The following is a 15,453-nucleotide window of genomic DNA, read 5'->3' as shown; positions in this document are numbered from 1 at the left end:
GGATTTCTCCTCCACTGAAAGAGAACAAGAAATTGAAGTGCAGCATCTGAAGAACAGATACTACACTTTGATCTTGTCGGCAAATTTGGGCATGTTTTATCGGTTTGAAAATATAGGTGCTTTTTAAAATTTTACCAATTTCCATAAAATTTATACATATACATAAATATAGTTATATAGAGATACTATGAAGCTATCAAAGAATATATCTTTAACATATCGGATAGATAAATAGATATGTGCGTTACAAATGCTCAGAACAACATCAGGCCCGTCGGTTTCAAATTCAAATAAAGAAGACTTAAATGTAGAAATTCATACAGTGCGCGAGACGCTATTTCCGTAGAGATCCGACATTGTTTGGATTTGAAACCGACGGCACCGACGTTGTTCTGATCTTCTGTAATACATACGCAAATAAATATTACGTTCTTAATTTTTAAATTTCCTCAATAATCGAGCACTCTACTAGAGTTTCTCCCACTAATCACAATTGTCAGAAATTTTAAATTTTAAATAATAAAAACAAGGAGTCATTTGCTGAAAAAAAAAAAAAAAAAATGATAACTTTTGTGCTCACCCATAAGTGGGTTCGGAGGTACATAGCGTCGATCCCCGTCATGGAAGAGAAGGGGGGAGGGGGGGGGCGTACAAATTATAATTTACCAGACGAGTCAAACCACGCATCTTTATTTATTTTTTTTTTTTATCTTTTACGTCCGCGTTATCGATAAAGTAACGGGTTATTTTTTTTTTTCTTTCTTTCTTTCTGTAGTAAGTGCGGGTGCGGGTGTGATGTTGATAAAACTTACCTGTGTTGTTGCAAATATCGGAAAAAGAAATAAATCCAGGTGAAAAAGATAAATCGCTTTTTTATGCGCTCTTGTTTACTTGTTAAATGTCCCACTTGTGGAAAACAGGACGATTTAAGAATTTTTTTTCTTTTTTAATCAATTGTCAGCTGTCGCCGTTGCAAAGAAGAGTCCAGGTCTTCCCCTAATGCTGTGGAAGGAGTTCAATTAGAAGAGAGAAGACAACGACAACGATGCCGGTACAAATGATTCGCACGAAGTGGTGGAGGGAGGAGGAGGAGGAGGAGGCAAAAAGTGTTTGGTCGCCTTTCTTTTTCGTAGCTTTGATGTATTCTAACAGGTCTCCCCCCCCCCTATTTTATACGGGACGGGCACGAACATGCATGCGCATGGCAGCGCGGTAATCACGATGACGGACGTTAGTTTCAGAAAAGAGTCGGTTTAAAAACAAAGATGGGGGGGGGGGAGAAGCTACGCTAAAATTAGAGAAAGAAAGGCAGTAAAATGAAACTAAAAAAGTAGAAACAGAGGATGGGGGTATAAAAGAGAAATAGAGAAATAGAGAGGGAGCTACAAAAAAGAAAGAGTAAGGAAAAGGATAGGGGAAAGGAAACAATGGAAGAGAAATAGAGAGACAGAAAGAGAGAGACAGAGAACGAGAGAGACGAGACAGAGAACGAGAGAGACGAGACAGAGAACGAGAGAGACGAGACAGAGAACGAGAGAGACGAGACAGAGAACGAGAGAGACGAGACAGAGAACGAGAGAGACGAGACAGAGAACGAGAGAGACGAGACAGAGAACGAGAGAGACGAGAGAAAGAAAGAGAAAGAAAGAGAGAAAGAAAGAGAAAGAAAGAGAGAAAGAAAGAGAGAAAGAAAGAGAGAAAGAAAAAGAGAGAGAAAGAGAGAAAAAAGGAAGAGAGAGAGAGAAAAAAGGAAGAGAGAGAGAAAAAGGAAGAGAGAGAGAGAGAAAAAGGAAGAGAGAGAGAGAAAAAGGAAGAGAGAGAGAGAAAAAGGAAGAGAGAGAGAGAGAAAAAGGAAGAGAGAGAGAGAAAAAGGAAGAGAGAGAGAAAAAGGAAGAGAGAGAGAAAAAGGAAGAAAGAGAGAAAAAGGAAGAAAGAGAGAGAGAGAAAAAGGGAGAGAGAGAGAAAAAGGGAGAGAGAGAGAGAAAAAGGGAGAGAGAGAGAGAGAAAAAGGGAGAGAGAGAGAGAAAAAGGGAGAGAGAGAGAGAAAAAGGGAGAGAGAGAAAGAGAGAAAAAGGGAGAGAGAGAAAGAGAGAAAAAGGGAGAGAGAAAGAGAGAGAGAGAGAGAGAGGAGGAAAGAGAGAGGAGGAAAGGGAGAGGGAGAAATGTTTATATTACAAGTAAATATTTTTATTCACAAACTTTGTTTACATATAGTAAATTTAGATTTCAAACGGATCGATATCTACTTTATTTCCGGAGAATTTTTCCCCTCGGCAACAAAACCAACAGAGTCTAAACTATTTTTTAAATGACTTCTTCCCTGTTGACTGTCGTATGTTGCTGCTCTTACGCAGTTCTAGGAGGCCCACTCTCCCAGATTTTGACTTCTTTTTTGAGAAGAGGCTGTTTTATTACTAATCGTCTGAGGTAACCTTACTAGAGGATGCCAACAAGGCATTTCTTTGCAAACCAGAGTGGAGTGCTCTTCCTCTAAGGCGCTGGCTCTTCAATTCTATTTTCCGATCCTTGTACCATATCTTCCCGCCGTGAGAGGGAGATAATAAATTCTATTTGCTTCTAAAAACCTTTAAAATTTTAAAATAGTAATGTCTGTTTGAACATTCCTTATACTCCAGATATTGTGGAGAAGAAAACTATTGACTATTGTTGTGCCAGTTGATGCTGGTTCAACATTTGTGTGTTGGGGGGGGGTAGTCACTTTACAATTTTGCGGTTTTAGTTTTCTTGGTTGCATCTTTCGTTTTATTTCTGTTGCAGTTTCTATATGTCCGGTTAGCCTTTGTCACTCATGTGGATTAGTTTTCGCATTCGAGGGGTTTCCCTAAGATTTCAGTTGTTTTCTTGTGTACAGAAATATAAGCAGCTAGTGATTGTATTATCATTTTATATTAATAAATTGAATTGGAAATACTAAAAGTCATTTTTAAAACCAAATTCGATTTTTTTTTTGTTTTCAATTAATGAAAACAATATAAATATTGTTTACATTTATTGAAAGAAAAAAAACCCTCTTAACTTCGAATTTGGTTTTAAAAATGATTTAATATTTTCAATTCTTCAATGCTTTGCAATATAGAAATATTGGATCTGTTTAACAGAACTGAATTGAATTCGGGATCTCATTTTGTGTGCTAATATTTTGCACTTTTTTTTTTTTATTTTTAAAAATTTTTTATTTTGTTTCAATTGCCTTTTTCTTTTATCAAAAACTCGGATTTTGTTAATAACCACAAAATTTCATTTTTTTTTAATTTTTAGTAAATATTAGACTGTCCGTGACCGGTTGGGTCAGTATGTGCTATAGTTAGCTATGGAAGAGTGAGTAAACAAAATTAATGTATAAAAGTGCAAGCGACTATACAGAATTAATGTATAAACACACAAAAATTGAATTCACACAAGCACCCGTGAAAACAATATGAAATAATCAAGGTTTTAACAGCATTGCCTTTAGATTAAACGAAAACTTCTTTATATAAGAGGGGTGTAATCCGTTGAAAAATTTTTAAAAAGAGGAAAAGAAAATAATACAAGGAGGAAGTGTGCGTTGTACATGACCATCCTAGTTTGTGTGTGTGTGTGTGTGTGTGTGTGTGAACAGCCTTAAAAATATCGGGAAATAATCACTAAGTAATATTTAACGGTAAAATGCACATTTTACGTTAAATTTATATTGGAAAGTGATCCCCTACTAAAATATTAAATTTTTATTTATTTTTTTTAATTCCTTCTTTGATATTATCTTTAAAGGCCGTTAAAACGTATTAGCAAAAAAAAAAAATATATAAAATAAAATAAAATAAATAAATAAAAAAAAATAGATGTTGATTTCTTTTTATGAGGTAAACTACACTGGGTTGAGTCATAAAAATATTTTGTTAAATACGTAAATTGATCAAGTAATTTTTTTGTTTTGTTTTTGTTGCTTGTTTTACATTAGAAAAACATTTTTGCTTTTTGTTTGTTTGTTTGAAAATGATTCCAACTTGCAATGAAAATACAATCGAAATAATCTTTTTAAAAATTTGGGATGCTAAAATCGTATGTGGTTTTAGGGCGAAGTCCCATAATCAAAAGCATTCGTGAACAATACTTGTTTTAAAAAAATTCTGGTAATATTGTTTAAAATAAAAAGTAAAAACGCTTACATTGTATAAATTTATAAAAACTTGGTTTATATTGTTTAAAATTGAAAAAAAGTTCTGTTTATATTGTTTAAAATTTTTTAAAACGTTCTGTATATATTGTTTAAAAATAAAATTTATTTTTTAAATTACGTTTATATTGTTTATTTTGGAAAAATAATTTCTGCTTATTTAAAACTTAACTTCTGAAATACTTATATTATTGTTTACATAGTAACATAACGGGCATTAGGAAAATTTGGTTCCTTTTTATGTGATGTAGGGATCGAGAGTATTTTGCCACTCAATTTCCAATCTTGCCCGATTTTTTTTTTTTTTTTTTTGTAAGGCAAGCCAATTTTTAAAAATATTTATAAAAAAGTTAGATATTATGTGTTGACAATTAAGTTTTTCTTTTATTAATACGATTTCAACGACTGAGCAAGTTGCTTTGAGTAATTCTTCATTTTTAAACTGTCAATTGCAGTATATATAAAATGCATTAAATCGTAAACATTTGTTTTGTTTGAAAACGATTTCAATTTGCAATGAAAATACAAATAAAATTTATAAAATGCCGATGTCGCAAAAGCAAATGGATTTACAGTTTTTTATTTGCATATTTTAAACGTAAAAAATGTTGATTAAAAGAAGCTTTCATGGCTTTGTTTTTATTTCTTTACGCATGCGCATTGTAAAGCGGAACCGGATAGACAGCTTCATCGCCCAAGAAAGACGATTTGAGTTTTATCATATAATAGATTAGGTTGAGGAAAAAGTCCGTGTGTTGTATTAACATATCGGTTTATTATGCAAGATTATATTTTGAACAAACAAAATAAAAACTATCATTGTCGATGACCAATGGCATTCAAGATTTCATATTTGGTTAAAGTACTTTTCAGATTTGAATTTTCCGGCTTTTCAACTTTCGGCTTTAAATCGAAAAATTATTGACAGGATTCTTCACCTTTATTGAAAGGCTTAAATCAGTAACATAAAATCGGTTCATTCGTTTTTTAATGATCCCCCTTCTCTTTCGTCTAATATATCTTCTAAAGAAAGGTCAGCTGATTTCTCGAACTTAGACCGAAATAGCATTGCATCTGACAAATCAATATTTGATTTTAACAAGCCAAATTACTCTTATTTCTAACATAGTTTTTACAATAAAATAACGTATTTCGCTTTACTTTATTTTGAAAAATACCTACTTCGGCTTGGTAGGTTGTTAGACTGGTGATATTTTCTGTTATGTTTTAGACAAGGCCAGTCGCTTATGAACTTAAGAAATTTGAATCTTACATGCCTTTACCTGTGTCCCCATTAAAAATTAATATTAACCAATAATTTTTAATAAATTACTTGAATATCACAAGTGTAATTTGACTTCTAAAATCGAATTATAATATTGCCTTAAAGCAATGTTGCAAGCGGTAGACACTGTTTATTAGTCCCCTTTCCTTCGTAGTAAGCTTCTTTTTTTACCTATTTATTTCATTCGATTTTATTTTTATTTATCATTCCTTTAAAATACAAACAGGCAACGTAGACGCATTCATTTACAAGAAAAACAAGTTGCTTGACAACAATAAACAAACTTAATTGCATTCGAACGACAAAGTAAATACTAATACAAAGTAAAACTAATAAAAAAATCTGTTTGAATAATAAAGTAATTCCGTATTGACAATTAACACATTTTGAGCACAATGATCGAAAAATAAATAAATGAGCAAATTAAACAATTACTTCCCTGCTCCGAAATGGATAGGAGTGTCGTTTAGGAAATACTTTTCAATGCATTTTTTTATGCGTTCCGGAAAAAAAAATCTTTGCATTTTATCACGATTGTATTAACAATGGACAATTAACCAATTTATTTACGCGCCATAATAATCCGTATTCGTTGCTTTCAGTTGAATGTGACTTTGAAACTGGCTTGATTTAAATTTTATACAGGAAACGATGTTAAAGTATTTATATTGATTAACTGCCTCTCCAGGAGGTTAGACAACACAGGGTCAGGTGCGAGTTAGATGAAAATGTTTTTTTGTGTGAAACGAACTAGATTCAGACTTGGCACACGCAGGTTTTCAGTCCGTATCGTTAACCACTTAGCCATGGTTAAAGTAGTATGATGCTTTTGTGTTCCTTGTAGGAGAGATTCAGCCACATCACAAAATATGCTTTGAAGAAAATGTTTTCAACAAAAGCATTGATATATATATACAAAAAAAAAAAAAATGTATGCTCCAAAAAGCAAAAGGCGTCCGTCAAAATTCGACTAAAACCAAAATAGATTTTACAAGCATCCCACTGACAAAATTATACACACAATTTTGACTTTTTAAAAATTTAATAATCACACCTGTTAATTTAATTTTTTCTGGATTATTAACCTCTCCGAGAAATACCGAAGTGTACCAGAGAACCATAATACTCGACTACAACCTTTAATTTTGACCAGAATTACTTTTATATACCAACTAGTCACTGTTTACTAAGGTCCAAGAAGCTACTCAAGGATAACAGTTGATGAGTCAGGTGGGCAATGAGACAACACACATGGCGCAGTGGATAGAGGCGTTGAGTCTCTACGGTTCCAGGTGAGTATTGTTTGAAAATAGCGGTTTCAATCCTACCCAAAGCAGAGCAAAGGATTAGTTCGTCAAATTGTGGTGAGACGACAACAACAACAACAACAACTATAGAAGACAGTAATTACTGAGGATACAGTTACAAGACTTAGCCTTCCTACCCCGTTGTGATTAACCACCTGAAGAAGGTCAGAGAAACAGCCGAAACGTAGTGAAACAACTATTAAGATGAAGATAAGTCCATAAAAAAATACACAACACCATAAGGATTGGTAACGATGTTTTAAACTGGGCAGAACTCGATTGTTTAAGAGGAAGGCTCAACAAAGAATTTGTTAACACTGGACGTGAAAACAACCATGTTGAAGTCAGCCTTGTGGTATTCTGTTCTATAAATGGGTAGCTCTTGGAAAGAAACTTTGTTCATGGAAGTTCCGTTTAATTTTAAGTATACATACGAAAAACGACAAATTATTTACAGTGCCTGTATAATAACTAGACTTTTGTATCGATAGTTTTAAGTTCTAAAACAACAAGTGAAACATGCATGGTCCCCCGTGAGTGCACAGTGAACAAGGCATAAAAAAATGACCAAGTTCAGCACCCCCCCCCCCTATTTAGCCCCAAAAATCCCCAGGGGACGTCAAATCCTGATAAAAATGAACAAACGGTGCAGTTTTAGGCCTTAACATATGTAAATTTGAGTTCAGCACCATGCAAAACTGCTAAATAGACATACACAGAAAATTTTGGACAAATATGCTAAAATAGTCTAAAAATGGAGTGTTTTTATTAAACCTAAAAGAGTCCCTGGCGCATACCCAAGAGTTATCACAAAGTATAGACAAACAAAATTATATAGAAATCAGTTACAACTTTTCAGAAAGTTTTATAAAAATTCAAAGCATCAATGTTTTTTAATAAGCACAAAAGTGTGAATTTTAGCCATTTTAACCCGAAGGGCACTCCTTGGGGGTGGGCAACCAGAGTTTTCTCGGAAAATCCGTTCTGTTAATTTTATTTTTACTCGTATCATGTTTAATGTTTGTGCAAAATTTCAAAAAATTCCAAGGTATAGTTATTGAAGAAAAGTGTGGACAGACGAACGGACAAGGGTGAATTTACAGGTCCAGCCTCCCTTTGTTGAGGGACCAAAAAGACACATTTTAATTTCCAACTGACACGATAAATATCGTGTGTGGAATATGTTTGCTTTTGTAATTATATATAATTGTTGTATGAGAAAGAGAGCGTGTGTGTGTGTGTGTTTTTTATTGCGTTTATGTACCTCTGATTTTATATATATATATATATATATATATATATATATATATATATATATATATATCTTTATACAAACATACATACACACACACCAGGTAAATATATCCCAAAGTAAAAACCATTAAATTTAATGAGATTATTCGTAGTGCTCAATAAAAGAGCGAAATGTTAATTGTCGCTCCAATAAATTTACTGTTTCAGTCTAAAAAAGATTTCATCAAGCGACAGAGGTGTCCGTTCATTATCCATGCTAATCTTTTAATGAAAATAAGAAATTTAGGAAGTCCTTTTTCTTTTTTTTTAAATTATAATCTCTATAGTTGACTGGATTCATTGGAAGAAATGGGAAGTTGGTTTAATCAGCAGACATCAGACACAATAAGAAGTAGCCCTAAATTAGATCAGACGACTAGACGAAAAGGAAGCGGGGGGGGGGGTAGTTAAAACTGTCTGTAGCCGGTCTCCATAGCAACGAGCGGATATGTTCATTATGATGTTCGTTTAGTTTTAAATATAATTAAAATAATACTGGTAAAATAGTTGAGAAAAAAATTTAGTTTTCATTAAAAAAATTAGACTGTATGTGTGCATTTATGTCGATAAAACATGCTAATATAGCGTGAGTGTGGCACTTATTTTAAAAACTCAAAGCTCTATTAATAGCTTAATAGTGCAGAACTAGAGCTATAAATACTTTTAAATTTTTAATCGTTTTCAACAAAGGGAACAAAAATAAATTATATTCATTAAAAAATTGTTATTCTTCACTAGAGCAACCATTTTTTTTTTTGGTCAATACTAATTTATATATAGAAAATGTAATTGCAGAATACCTAGAAATTGTCCGTTGGATGGGAAATGTCTAACCTCGGAAATAGTGTATAAATGCGAGATAAAAACCGACAACACAAAGAAGATATATCTGGGAGCCACGGGAACAGTGTTTAAGGACAGATATAGAAACCACGTTGTATCCTTTAAAAGATAGAAACTAATAGATATGGTGTAAACGATAGCAGGAGGGTTTACAAAAATCAGCATTAAAAATAAAAACAAAAAGAGGAATACAACTGCATTAGGTGATTGGGTTAGAGAACTTAACAGAAATAATGAAAAATTTGAATTAAAATGGTCAGTAGTAGACAGGGGGAGGAAGTACAGCCCCGGGAAATCAAAAAGGTGCAATCTATGTTTATTGGAAGCCTTTCACATAGTGAAATCCAAAGAGGAAATTTTGAACAAAAGACTAGATGCCATACAGGGATGTCTTCACAGGAATAGATTTCTGCTATCACGCCTTAAATATAACTGAGGTATAACTTTTTACAACAATAAGGAACATCGGATGCTAGGATTAAATTTTAATGTAGAGTTAAATAGCTAGAATTGTTATAATCTAAATGAAGGATTCAAATCTAACATGCGAATATAGTTTCTATTATTCTAAACCGGGTAAGAAATATAAATAAAGTATAAAGCTCATCTAAAAATGGAATTTTTCTCCATAACGGTAAGCATTTTTGTATTCAGTTGTAGCAGTATTGACGGTGAAATAAGTGATACCCTCTTCAAATCAATAAAACAACTTAGCAATTAAACCATTTTTTTTTAAATTAAATTAGCAACATTGGGGCTGAAAATTAGTTTAATTGATTTTTTAGTAAAATCCATGCTGATTTACTTATTTTCTTACTTCACTCCCTGTTCTAAATGTTTTTACCCATAAATGCAAGAGTAGACATCTTCTCATCGGAGTGAAACACATTTGTAGCTATTGCGTGGTTTTGCTGTCAGAATAATAATTAGTGGATATACAATGCTTTATTTAGATACCCAAGAATACAACACATGAATTATAAGACATGAGCAGCATAAGTGATTAATAACAGATGTGGGTAAAAACCATTTTTTTTAAGATTAAAAACATAATTTATATCCTTAATTTGTTAAATAAGCCATCGTAGCACGTTCTGGATCTGTCTGATTAAATTAATTATTAAATCATAGACGCCTTCTAGTAATCAATGAACAGAAAACATCAAACGGCATGAATTATCTCCCTTTAACTGTCATAGGAAATAAAAATCGACCCAGTTTCCAACAGAATTAACTAATAGCAATTAACAACATAATTGGATTATCTACCTTCATTGTCTTTAGAAACGATATGAAAACATTCAAGTAGAATGACAATAAATTTTAAAACATTAAATAATAATAAATAGATTAGAAAATCTCACTCGAAATACTGTACAAGGCTTTATATATACAATACAGTCTTTGCATTTATTCTCATATTCAATTAAACTTTAAACCTAAAATGGTCTTACATCTAAGTACTACAATAACGATAATCTGTAAACAGTACTTGCCACTAATACGAAACTAAAATTAACCGTAACGTTGTTATGACCATACTATAAATATAGAAATAAAAATTTAAAAACTGTTTATAAAAAAAATTAATTATTGGAAAATAAAGAAACAGCGAGATCTAATTTAGGAACTCAACGAATGGGATATATAAAAAAAAATTTTTAATGGCTTAGGGTTTCCTGTGAAAACTTCTCATGACTGTTCTTAAATAAAGATACGAAAATTAGGCGATATATTAATATTTAAATGGGCTTTTCCGTAACTACAGCAAAGGTAAATGTTTCTCACATGCTTTTCCCGTTAAGGGAATTTTTCTTTTTTCTTTCTCTTCAAAAATGCTCTATTGTCAAAAGCGTGTTTATTCATAAAGTCTGAAGAAATGCTGGTTTTGGAAAATTTTCAAACGATATAATGTTTGAAATTGTTCGACTGGACATGGAAACCATAGTAACGTAAAATGAAATACACTTCTTGTTGCCATCAACACCCTGTTTGAAGTCTTCATTTTGCTTCCACAGTATATTAATGCACAATTATGAAATATGATAATTTTGTAGCTTACTCCTAGAGTCCACTCTTTCTGGCTTAAAACTCATTGGTATATGATATGTCTAGATATTTGTGTGTTGCGTATGCAAAGAAAGGTTAGACAATCTACATAAAATCTAAAAGCGCATTATTTTAAATTTATCTGGGAAAACAATGAAAGAGTTCTCGAATCTTTTAGCGCACCCCTAAAGGGCCGATGAGGACAGGACTTTAAATATATCAATTTTTTTTTAATGAAATTTAAATCATGCGTATAAAATTTCCTTGGGAAGAGAATGGAAGTGATACCGAATATCTATGTACCCCTCACTTTTAAGTGACTAATGAGAGCAAAACCTTAAAACTTCAAATACATATACCAGATCTTAACGAAATTTAAACAATTTATATAAGGCACTCATTCAGAGTTTTCCAACATTTCAGCTTCTGATTATATTGGGGAGCACGGGAAGAGGAGAAGGGCAGTGCGAACAAAGAAAGTAATATGGTGTTATCAGTGTAGTCTAAAAAAAAAGTATAAAATGAAAAAGTAGTGATCCCTATTCAACCCAGAGCAACGTCAAGTCTTCCTGCTAGTGTATATACACACACATTTTATAACATAAATCCATATTCCTATCTGTATGTTTATATGTTATGACGTCATATATAAAAGATTCTCTGGGCAACGTTTGGCAGCCTGTTTATATATATATATATATATATATATATATATATATATATACACCCCAAAATGCTCGGTCTCCGAGTTATAAACCACTGAAACAAATACGTCTGCGCAAACCGCAGTCCTGCATTTTATACTTATTAGTAAGTTTTTCTTTGGGTTACTGAGTTCAAACGTCTAGTGCAGGGTGCGATATGCACAAATTATAAGAAAGGAAATATACACTTCGTTTATGCTTTGGAGATGTCCTAATAATGATAATAAAAATATAAAAAAACATCTGAGAGTCTCTTGTGTAAATACGGAGGTTTTAAACCCTGCAGTAGCAACAGAAAACAACCGGAGTTAACGCCGCCAGAATAAGAGAATAAGATACTCATTAGCCAGATCTTTATCCATTTCACTTTTTCTCAAACCCACCCTTAACACTTCCCAGCTTTTCGTTAGCCGTCCCCTGCCTACTGATATTGCTTAATGTTCTACATTTAACCCAAGAACTCTCATTCGTTCTTTCAACGTAACCATAACACGCAATATCTTATTCTGCACATCTTCATGATATTTTTCTCAAAGTACAAGGCAAATGTCAGATTTCTCATTCGATTGTTTGGAAAGTGTTATGGGAACAAGGTCTGTATCCTTATCAGCCATAACTTGCACGAGCGTTATTACAAACGGATTACCTTGCACGCGTTACGTTCTACCAATGGTTCTTGGAGCAATGCATTGGAAATTCCGACTTGTCCAGAGGTATTTTTTTTAACTGATGTAGCACTGTTCAACAATGCTAGAAAACTTCTCACACCTGCCAGTATTTTATATTTATGCAAAACCATGGAATTTATTTTATTTAATTTTAACTTTATAAGGAAATTTTCGATTTTTATCTGACTTCTACATATTTACATTCTAAATATTGTAACAAGCGAAGTTGATTTTTTATGACATTTTTTTTATATCATTTAATGCCTAATTGTCATTTTTGTAAACATTTTTATGCTTCAAACTTTAAATGTTTACAATTTTTTCTAAGTTTTGTAAATAAATCTATAATGTTCAGTTTTTTCTCGCTCTAACATTGATATTAAAAGCCTGCTTTTTCTATTTAAAAAATATTAAAACGAACTTGTTAATGTACTCAGTACTTTAGTTTCCAGGCTTTTTTTTTTTGTACAGGCATTTAAAATTGTCAAACTTTTGAAAATTTAGTATGTTATTGCTATACATCTTATGAGATGACAGACCAATTTTTATGATTTCAGGTTCAAATGAATAGGTACAGCAGGAATTGGAATACACCCTACTATAGCCTGACTGTCACAGATAGTGAATTTCAAAACTGCAATCTGGATGGGAGAACACTTCAGAAGAACAATATGCAATAACATTTTATTTTAAACGGAAACATGACAGAACCGTATGGAATGCTTTAGACTGCTTTTGGACCATCTTGCATGAATCGAGCATCAGTTTTTGAGTGGCATAAGAGATTCAAGGAAGACAGGGAGTCTGAAGGTGGATAGGTATGGGAGAAGTAAGGAAGTGAGAATGCCAGAGTTGATTGGCCAAATAAAGAATTTCATAGATAAGGACTTGTGTGTCTATAGAAACAATAAGTGCAGTTTGATGTCAGTGTGGAAACTGAACACAATTATTTCGCAAGGAACTGAAGATGCACAAGATTTGTGTGAAGTTTGTCTCAAGGATGCTCAGAGAAGACCAGAAAGATGTCACGACAGGAGATGGTTCAATTCAGGTCCCACTGTTCTTGGTGCTCTGGTGAACTGCGATGAAAGCTAGATCTACAGCTATGAACCAGAGACAGAGTTCCCAGTGGAAGCATGCTGGCTCTCCCAGACCCAAGAAGGCCAGACAGAGCAAATCCATACAGAAAATGAGGATTCCTTTTTTTTTTCTTTTTTTTTTTTGTTGACAGTATGAGCACGATCTTTATGCACTGGGTTCCCCCTGGACAGACAATCAACAAGGAATACTATGTTGAGGTTTTAAGGGAGGTCAGGAAGAGATTCCATCAGAAGAGGCCAGTAATTCAGATTGGATCAATGGCATTTTCGCCAGAACAATGCACCAATCCACAACTCCATAATTCTCACAGACTATTTGACCAAGATGGACATCAAGATAGTTCCTCATCCTTCCTATAGTCTAGACCTTGCTCCCTCTGACTTTTGGCTATTCCCTAAGCTCAAGAAAAAAACCTTGGTGGCTGTCATTACGACAATTGAGGAGGAAGAGGCTGTGACAAGTGTCATTGACAGGATCACACAAGAGGACGGCCATGAGACCTTCCAGAAGTTATTTGTACAACAAGTGCATTACAATCGAAGGAGATTACTTTGAAGGAGACTAGAGTTTCATGTGTGTACTATCAATAAAAGTGCGCATATCAAAAAAGTTTTGAAACTTATTGAAGGCATCTCCGAGATTATATATATATATATATATATAGTAGCAATTCAGTCCGGCTTTGCTCGGACCCTATGTACTGTTCATAACTTTATGTGCATATGTATATATATTATAAAGTTTGACTCCTGTTCAGGTAACTTACATCTAAAATTTAAAGTGTTTAGACCCAAAACTGGTGAAGGAGTTTGGTAAAGTCTGCAAAGGTCAACTCTTTCACCTTTGAGAGCCAAGTTTTCGCCCAAAAACTGATTAAAAAGCTTTGCTACATGTCTGAATACCCTTTATGTAAAATTTCAAATGTTTAGACTAAAAATTGGCTGAATAGTTATCTAGAGACCGAAAAGGTGAAATCTTTTGAACTTTGACAGCCAAATTATCGGCCAAAAACCGATTAAAAAGCTTGTCCTATGTCTGAATACCCTTTGAAAGATTTTAAATATTTAGACCAAAAATTGGCTGAGTAATTTGGTAGAGACCGCAGGTCAAATTTTTTGTAACTTTGACCCCTGAACATTTGTTTTAGGCTCAAATCAAATTATAAATTTGATCCATGTCCAAGTAACCTACATCTAAAATTTCAAGTGTTTAGACCCAAAATTGGCGGAGGAGTTTGATAGAGTTCTCAAAGGTCAAATCGTTGAACTTTGATCCCTTGACAGCCAAATGTCTGTCCGAAAACAGATTAAAAAGATTTTCCCAAATCTTAATACTCCTTATGTCAAATCTAGAGTCTCTCGAGACGGAAAATTGACAGAGTTATTTGGTAGGGAAACGTACAGACACACACACACAGACATTTTCACTTTTATAGATATAATGTATGTAGATGTATGGGCATATATAATGTTTGAATATATGCGAATGTATGTGCATATGCATACACATTATATATATATATATATATATATATATATATATATATATATATATATATATATGAAAGAAAATATATATGTGCTTCTCAGCTTACTTTTCCTAAAATTTTCAACTGTTCATTTTTATCCAGAGAGCAAGCGAGACTAAACAAAGAGCTTCATTTCCGCTGACCCTTGTTTGGGCAACAGTTTTCCATTTCCCCTCGTTTTGATATTGATTTCTCTCCAGCCCCCACCTCCCAAGGGAAAATGAGAAAACACCGGAGTCAAGACAAAATGTCATGCGATACAAAAAGATTTCTGCGCCCAAAGCAAATATTTTATTTCTGAAATATAAGTAGCAAAGAAGCAATATATATATATATATATATATATAGTCCAAAACTTCCTAGTATTATCTTTTTCTAATGTTAACGAAATCCGTCCGATAAGCATCCTTGAAGTATACCAATTCTTCATTTCTGTGTAAAGGCAGATGAAGCGCTCTTTAGTCTTGGTAGAGATGGTGTCTCCATAAAAGCACTAGT

General features: G+C 33.1%; 1 protein-coding gene across 7 annotated transcripts in view; it reads right to left on the bottom strand.

Moving 5' to 3' along the window:
- Positions 1–15,453, bottom strand: part of LOC145288065 (uncharacterized) — a 612,213-nt gene that overhangs the window by 509,276 nt on the left and 87,484 nt on the right. For 2 of the 7 annotated variants that reach the window (XM_080136111.1, XM_080136115.1), the window contains exon 1: positions 813–1,226. The exons of 3 other annotated variants lie outside the window; for them this stretch is intronic. The gene's annotated coding sequence lies outside the window, so the exon portion shown is untranslated. Of the gene's footprint in view, positions 1–812; positions 1,227–15,453 lie in introns of those variants that run through there. 2 more of the 7 variants (XM_080136113.1, XM_080136118.1) reach the window with 1 other exon arrangement.

This window comes from Euprymna scolopes, chromosome 11 (assembly GCF_053919585.1).
Source record: "Euprymna scolopes isolate OS-2025 chromosome 11, ASM5391958v1, whole genome shotgun sequence".
NCBI lineage: Eukaryota > Metazoa > Mollusca > Cephalopoda > Sepiida > Sepiolidae > Euprymna > Euprymna scolopes.
This window is presented reverse-complemented; position numbering and strand designations above follow the sequence as displayed.